This window comes from Piliocolobus tephrosceles, chromosome 21 (genome assembly GCF_002776525.5).
Source record: "Piliocolobus tephrosceles isolate RC106 chromosome 21, ASM277652v3, whole genome shotgun sequence".
Taxonomy (NCBI): domain Eukaryota; kingdom Metazoa; phylum Chordata; class Mammalia; order Primates; family Cercopithecidae; genus Piliocolobus; species Piliocolobus tephrosceles.
The window spans coordinates 4,832,808-4,840,269 of record NC_045454.1 but is presented as its reverse complement, the minus strand read 5'-3'; the positions used below and the strand labels follow the sequence as shown (position 1 = coordinate 4,840,269).

The following is a 7,462-nucleotide window of genomic DNA, read 5'->3' as shown; positions in this document are numbered from 1 at the left end:
CAGCAGCAGATGCCAAGTGCTCATCACAAATGACAGCAGGATGGTTGTCAGTTACGATGATTAGATCAAGCCACAGAGTCCTTTTATGGCCACAGAGTCCTCTGGGGAGGACAGATGGTGGAAGAATGTGCTTGTTTATGTCCTTATCTGATTGGATGCAGTCTTTATTATTTATTTATTAATCAAAACATCTTGTCCTTGTTGGCAAAGTGCCCTGTGGAATACAAGATGGAGTCTTTTTCTAAGATGGAGTTACTTATGTCAAGGGTGACCTATACAGTAGTATTACCCACACATTCATAGAAACATACAATCTCATCCATGTCATAATCATGGCCAAAAACCTCACAGGCGCCCTCCCTTTCCTCAACTCCACGAGGCTCCCTGATGAGTCCACACAATCACAAATCCAGTCACGACCACCAATGGTTCTCTCCCAACAACAGCATATATTTTTGAGGACAAAGCACCTCCCACCCCCATGTTAGTCTAAATTGCACCATTTTGTAAGCCTCCTGCTCTTTCGCAGACCTTGGTCAAAGTGAAACATTTCACAGGGGTTCAGGCAGTGAGAAACATCCTGCCTAACCACCTGACTACAAGGTGGACAAAGACCCAATTAAAGAAACATTCTCATCATATCCTACCAGGAAAAGGCCCAACTAAAAAACCATCCCTATCATATCTTTCTGGGCAAAGGTCCAAGGAACACCCTGATGACATCCCACCGGAAAAAGGGCCAAACCGCCTGATCCTAAGAACATCTTGTCAATATCCTACCGGGCAGCAAGCCATACAGCCCAGGCCCCTCCCGCCCATACCAAGATAACACTCACAGAGACATTCGAAGAGCCAGGCGGTGCTCTCAAGCCTGGGAGAACATCAAAAAAAACGCAAAGTCCTGCCCTTACAGAGACAGCCTTGACACAGACCCGGTCAGGACTGGGTCACTCCCGTGGGACCTACTCAAGGTCCCTACACACAGGCCTGGAGCTCCCCAATCTACTGGGGGGGCAGGGGGGAAGGGCAGTGCTGAAACGTCCCCAAAATCTCACGCGTGAACACCCTACCTAACACTTTCTAGAGGCATTTCCAGCATGTGGCTGTATTTCCAAGAACCCTCTGGAGGCACAGCTGTTTTTGAAGGAGGGCCGTGTTGCGTGCTGGGAAATTTTTGAACTTTTCCCAAATGAGAGCTTTTAAGCTTTCTGGGTGTATTATTACTATTTTGAGACAGAGTTTTGCTCTTGTCGCCCAGGCTGGAGTGCAGTGGCGCCATCTTGGCTCACTGCAACCTCTGCCTCCTAGGTTCAATCTATCCCCTCCCTCAGACTCCCAAGTAGCTGGGATTACAGGCACACAACACCACGCCTGGCTAATTTTTGCATTTTTAGTAGCGATGGGATTTCACCATGTTGGGCAGGATGGTCTCGAACTCCTGATCTCAGCTGATATACTTGCCTCAGCCTCTCAAAGTGCTGTGATTACAGGCGTGATTTCTGGTTGTTTCAGACTACATTTCCTTCCCAGCAGGAGGCGGGGACACGCCTTCCCTATGGACGGATCCCAAATGCAAGTTGTAAGCAATTAGAACTGTAGGCTCCCAGAGCCTGAACCACTTTTCCCAGGAATTTTTTGTGGTGCGCCTTAGGAGCAAGCAAAGTTTCAGGGCGAAAGAAGGCCGACAGGGCTTCCAGCATTTGAAGATTCTCCCAATCTGAAATACTCTTCCCCAGAAGTCTATGGGGGAGCAGCTGCTCTAACAGTGCAAGGAAACACCGACGAAGTGCATTCTGAGAGCAGTGCTTCAAGCGCTAAGGATTCCAGGGCAGTGGGCATTTCCCAGAGGTCTCTGGGGCATGGCTCCATTAGGGCCGTGTGCAGTTGCATGCTGGGAAACACTGATGGGCGCCCTTCCAGATACGTCTGTTCCCGGGTTATGGGCTACATTTCCCAGAAGCCCTCAAGGCACGACGTCCTTAGGGCCGCGTAGAGTTGCATGCTGGGAAACCCTGACGGCCGCTTCCAACTCTGTGGATTCCCGGGTTATGGACTACATTTCCCCGAGGCCTCTGGGTCACGGCTCTATTAGCACCGTGTAGAGTTGCACGCTTGGAAACACTGACGGGCGCCCTTCCAGCTACGTCGAAGCTTCTCTGGTTATAGACCACATTTCCCAGAGGGCCTTGGGGCACCCCAATGAGGAGCGAGCCGGGTGGCGGGCTGAGAGGCGTGCTTCATGCTCGCGGGATTTTTAAAAATGGTTTTGGGCCGGGCGCGGTGGCTCACGTCTGTAATCCCAGCACTTTGGGAGGCCGAGGCAGGTGGGTCACGAGGTCAGGAGATCAAGACCATCCTGGCTAACACGGTGAAACCCCGTCTCTACTAAAAAATACAAAACATTAGCCGGGCGCGGTGGCAGGCGCCTGTAGTCCCAGCTGCTCGGGAGGCTGAGGCACGAGAATGGCGTGAACCCGGGAGGCGGAGCTTGCAGTGAGCCGAGATCTCACCACTGCACTCCAGCCTGGGCGACAGAGCCAGACTCCGTCTCAAAAAAAAAAAAAAAAAAAGGTTTTGCTAGGACCATAGCCCACCTGCGCCTGAGACTTTGTTTCACCTCCTAATGTCCTGGGTGTGGTTAGGCCTCGAGCCGGGAGCCATTTGCCTCCCAGGAGGAAGCCAGGGCAGGGTTCCGCGGGGAATGGCGGTGAGGGAGCCACTCGGGACGAGGAGGCCCCGAAATCAAAAAGCTTCAGCCAGAGGCTTCGGGAGCGGCGGGCAGGGAAGTGGGAGTGTGTGTGTGTGTGTGAGTGTGTGTATGTGTGAATGTGTGTGTGAATGAGTGAGAGGCTGTCTGGTGGGGCCCCGCCATCGCCCAGTGACTGAGATCATTGTCTTCGTCTGTGGTTGTAATGCGAACAACCTCTTTCCCATAGCTGTGATGCATGCGGGGTTGACGCGGCCGGGCTCTGTCCCCTTAAACTGTGACACAGGTGTGTGTGGACGTCTATGAGGGCCATAGCGCCGGGCTGTAAGGGTATGTGTAGGGGTGACACAGCCGGGCTGTGTCTCTGCACCTCCGCTCTGTGCGAGGTCAATGCTGGTGGGTTCTGCAGGGGTGACACGGCCCCGACGGGTCTCCGTGTCTCTGAAATGTGCCTTTGCACTTCTGTCGGGTTGACTGGGACGGGCAGTGTCCCTCTGGTGTGAGCGTCTGTGGGTGTGAAAGGACCAGCGAGTGTGCAGCTGTGACGGGTTAGGATCGGGCCTGGATGTGTGGCCTTTTGAGTGAGCACAGGTGTGTGCGACCGTGTCACCTTTCTAGTGTCTCTGTGGCTTCCTGTGCCTTCGCCTTGCAGCCACGTGGTACCTGCTAGGGAGCAGTGGTTCCAAAGTGACGTGAGAGCCTCGACACTGTTGTGAAAATGACCAAGAAGAAGACTTCACAAGTAGTCACAAGGTGACAGTTTTGGAACCAGAAGTGCTCTCCATGCACACTATCTGGACGACAAGAGGAAGTAACCTCGGGAATAGAATTCCTTTTGGGGAAGAAAGAGGTACCTGACATGGGAGGCGGTGAGAGGGGCAGCTCCATGTTTCAGAACCCCGATTCCTAGAGTTTTCTAGCATTTCTCTGAAAAACTCAGATGCCAGTGCTCTCTTATTTCTGATTGATTTTAACTGTGGTCTGGGGACAGGTGTGCCCTGTTTTCTTTTCTTTTCTTTTTTTTTGAGACATAGTCTTGCTCTGTGGCCCAGGCTGGAGTGCAGTGGTGCGATCTCGGCTCCCGGGTTCAAGCGATTCTCCTGCCTCAGCCTCCCGAGTAGCTGGGACCACAGGGGCACGCCACCACACCCAGCTAATTTCTGTATTTTTAGTAGAGACGGGGTTTCACCATGTTGGCAAGGATGGTCTCGATCTCTTGACCTCATTATCCGCACCCCCTCGGCCTCCCGAAGTTCTGGGATTACAGGCGTGAGCCACCGCGCCTGGACATGTTGGCTATTTTCTAACGTAGCTTGTGATCCAGAAAGGTCCTGGTGCCTCATTGTATCTTCCTTTTCCCCTCAGGCCAGCAGGCCTTCAGGAAAAGCATCCCGGAGGAGGAAGAAGAACTGTATCGGTCCTAAAGTCAAGTTTCAGGTGAGTTACCTTTTTGTTCATTCAGTGATTTGTGTTTATACAACTTAAGACTGTTTACTTTCCTTGGGCCCATGTCTTCCCAAATAGCCATTTATCCCACTAATTCTTCCCCAAGGGAAGGACAGGGCTGTGCAGGTCATTCCTCCTTGTATTCTCCATTGACCCACCCTCTTCTAAAGTGTCTACAAATTGTCTAAGAACCTGATGGTATAGAAGAGATTAATTCTAGCACTTTATATTCCAGTGTGGTTTGGTCAGAAAGGGATTTATTTTTGCGTGGAAGGAAACACCAGATATCTTTGGTCTTTTGTTTATTTTTTATTATTGTAGTTATTTCTTTTTTTGACTTTTTAAAAAATTTTTATATAATTGGCAAATATAAATTGTATTTATTGTGTACATGTTTTGATATATGTATACATTATGAGATGATTAAATCAGGCTGATGAACGTATCCATCCCCTCACTAATTATTTTTGTCATGAGAACATTTAAACTCTATTCTCTTAGCAATTTTCAAATATACTATATATATATATACATATATATATATATATATATTTTTTTTCTTTTGAGATGGAGTTTTGCCCTTGACCCCCAGGCTGGAGTGCAATGGCATGATCTCAGCTCACTGGAACCTCTGCCTCCCAAGTTCCAGCTATTCTCCTGCCTCGGCCTCCCAAGTAGTTGGGATTATAGGCACCCGCCACCATGCCCGGCTAATTTTTGCATTTTTAGTAGAGATGGGGTTTCATCATGTTGGCCAGGCTGGTCTTGAACTCCTGACTTCAAGTTATCTTCCCACCTCAGCCTCCCAAAGTCCTGGGATTACAGGTGTGAACCACCATGCCCTGCCTTTGTCCCAATTTTTAATCACATTTTTTTCACACTCTTGAGTTGTGTGAGTTTCTTATATATCGTGAATATTAACTGCTTATCAGATGTATGGTTTGCAAATATTTCCTTCTAATCCATAGGTTCTCTCTTCACTCTGTTGATTGCTCTGCTGTGCAGAAGTTTTTGAATTTGATGCAATTCATTTGTCTATTAGCCACCATGCCCAGCCTTGATTTCTTTTTCAAATAGTTGTTAGTGTATAGGGATACTATTGATTTTTTTATATATACTTTAAGTTCTAGGGTACATGTGCGCAACATGCAGGTTTGATACATAGGTATACATGTGCCATGTTAGTTTGCTGCACCCATCAACTCATCATTTACATTAAGTATTTCTCCTAATGCTATCCCTCCCTCAGCCCCCACTGTCCAAAAGGAGGGTGTGTGATATTCCCCGCCCTGTGTCCAAGTGATCTCATTGTTCAATTCCCACCTATGAGTGAGAACACGTGGTATTTGGTTTTCTGTCCTTGTGATAGTTTCCTCAGAATGATGGTTTCTGAGGGACAGCTTCATCCATGTCCCTGCAAAGGGCATGAACTCGTCCTTTTTTATGGCTGCATAGTATTCAATGGTGTAAATGTGCCACATTTTCTTAATCCAGTCTATCATTGATGAACATTTGGGTTGGTTCTAAGTCTTTGTTATTGTGAATAGTGCCGCAGTAAACATACATGTGAATGTGTCTTTGTATTAACATGATTTATAATCTTTTGGGTATATACCCAGTAATGGGATTGCTGGGTCAAATGGTATTTCTAGTTCTAGATCCTTGAGAAATCGCCACACTGTCTTCCACAATGGTTGAACTAATTTACACTCCCGCCAACAGTGTAAAAGCGTTCCTATTTCTCCGCATCCTCTCCAGCATCTGTTGTTTCCTGACTTTTTAATGATTGCCATTCTAACTGGTGTGCAATGGTATCTCATTGTGGTTTTGATTTGCATTTCTCCAATGACCAGTAATGATGAGCATTTTTTCTTGTGTCCGTTGGCTGCATAGGTGTCTTCTTTTGAGAAGTGTCTGTTCATATCCTTGGCACACTTTTTGATGGGGTTGTTTTTTTCTTGTAAATTTGTTTGAGTTCTTTGTAAATTCTGGCTATTAGCCCTTTGTCAGATGGGTAGATTGCAAAATTTTTCTCCCATTCTGTAGGTTGCCTGTTCCCTCTGATGGTAGTTTCTTTTGCCCTGCAGAAGCTCTTTAGTTTAATTAGATCCCATTTGTCTATTTCGGCTTTTGTTGCCATTGCTTTTTGTGTTTTAGTCCTGAAGTCCTTGCCCATGCCTATGTCCTGAATGGTATTGCCTAGGTTTTCTTCTAGGGTTTTTATGGTTTTAGGTCTAACATTTAAGTCTTTAATCTATCTTGAATTAATTTTTGTATAAGGTGTAAGGAAGGGATCCAGTTTCAGCTTTCTACTTATGGCTAGCCAGTTTTCCCAGCACCATATATTAAATAGGGAATCCTTTCCCCACTTCTTGTTTTTCTCAGGTTTGTCAAAGATCAGATGGCTGTAGATGTGTGGTGTTATTTCTGAGGACTCTGTTCTGTTCCATTGGTCTATATCTCTGTTTTGGTACCAGTACCATGCTGTTTTAGTGAGGATAGCCTTGGAGTATAGTTTGAAGTCAGGTAGTGTGATGCCTCCAGCTTTGTTCTTTTGCCTAGGATTGTCTTGGCAATGCGGGCTCTTTTTTGGTTCCATATGAACTTTAAAGTAGTTTTTTCCAATTCTATGGAGAAAGTCATTGGTAGCTTGATGGGGAGGGCATTGAATCTGTAAATTACCGTGGGCGGTATGGCCATTTTCATGATATTGATTCTCCTGTCCATGAGCATGGAATGTTCTTCCATTTGATCATGGTGAATAATCCTTTTTATATGCTACTGAGTTCAGTTTGCTAGTATTTTGCCGAGGATTTTTGCTTTTATGTTTATCAAAGGTATTGGCCAGTGATTTTTCTTGTCTTGCAGTGTCCTTGTTTGGTTTGGTCATGCTGGTCTTATAAAATGAGCTTGGAGATAATCCCTTCTCCTGAATTTTCTGGAAGAGTTTGAGAAGCATTGTTTTTGAATGTTTGGTAGAATTCAGCAGTGAGGGCATCAGGTTCTGGTCTTTCGTGGGAGATATTTTATTGCTTATTCAACCTCCTTACGTGTTGTTAGTGTGTTCAGATTTTGTATTTCTTCATGATTCAATCTTGGTAGATTGTATATTACTAGGAATTTATTCATTTATTCTACATTATTCAATTTTTTGGCATAGAAATTTTCATAGTAGTCTCTTGTGGTCCTGTGTTTTTCTATGGTATGAATGATAATGTCTCTTATTTCCAATATTTTTATTTGAACATTCTCTCATTCTTTCACTGTTAGTCTAGTTAAACATTTGTGAATTGTTTATATTTTCAAAAA

At 46.0% G+C, this 7,462-nt stretch overlaps 1 protein-coding gene across 1 annotated transcript in view; it reads left to right on the top strand.

Moving 5' to 3' along the window:
* The first annotated feature begins 2,198 nt into the window (after positions 1-2,198).
* ZNF331 (zinc finger protein 331) overlaps positions 2,199-7,462 on the top strand; it is a 58,800-nt gene continuing 53,536 nt past the window's right edge. The window contains exons 1-3 of the mRNA XM_023197602.2: positions 2,199-2,263; positions 2,572-3,557; positions 4,078-4,144. The gene's annotated coding sequence lies outside the window, so the exon portion shown is untranslated. The remainder of the gene's footprint in view (positions 2,264-2,571; positions 3,558-4,077; positions 4,145-7,462) is intronic.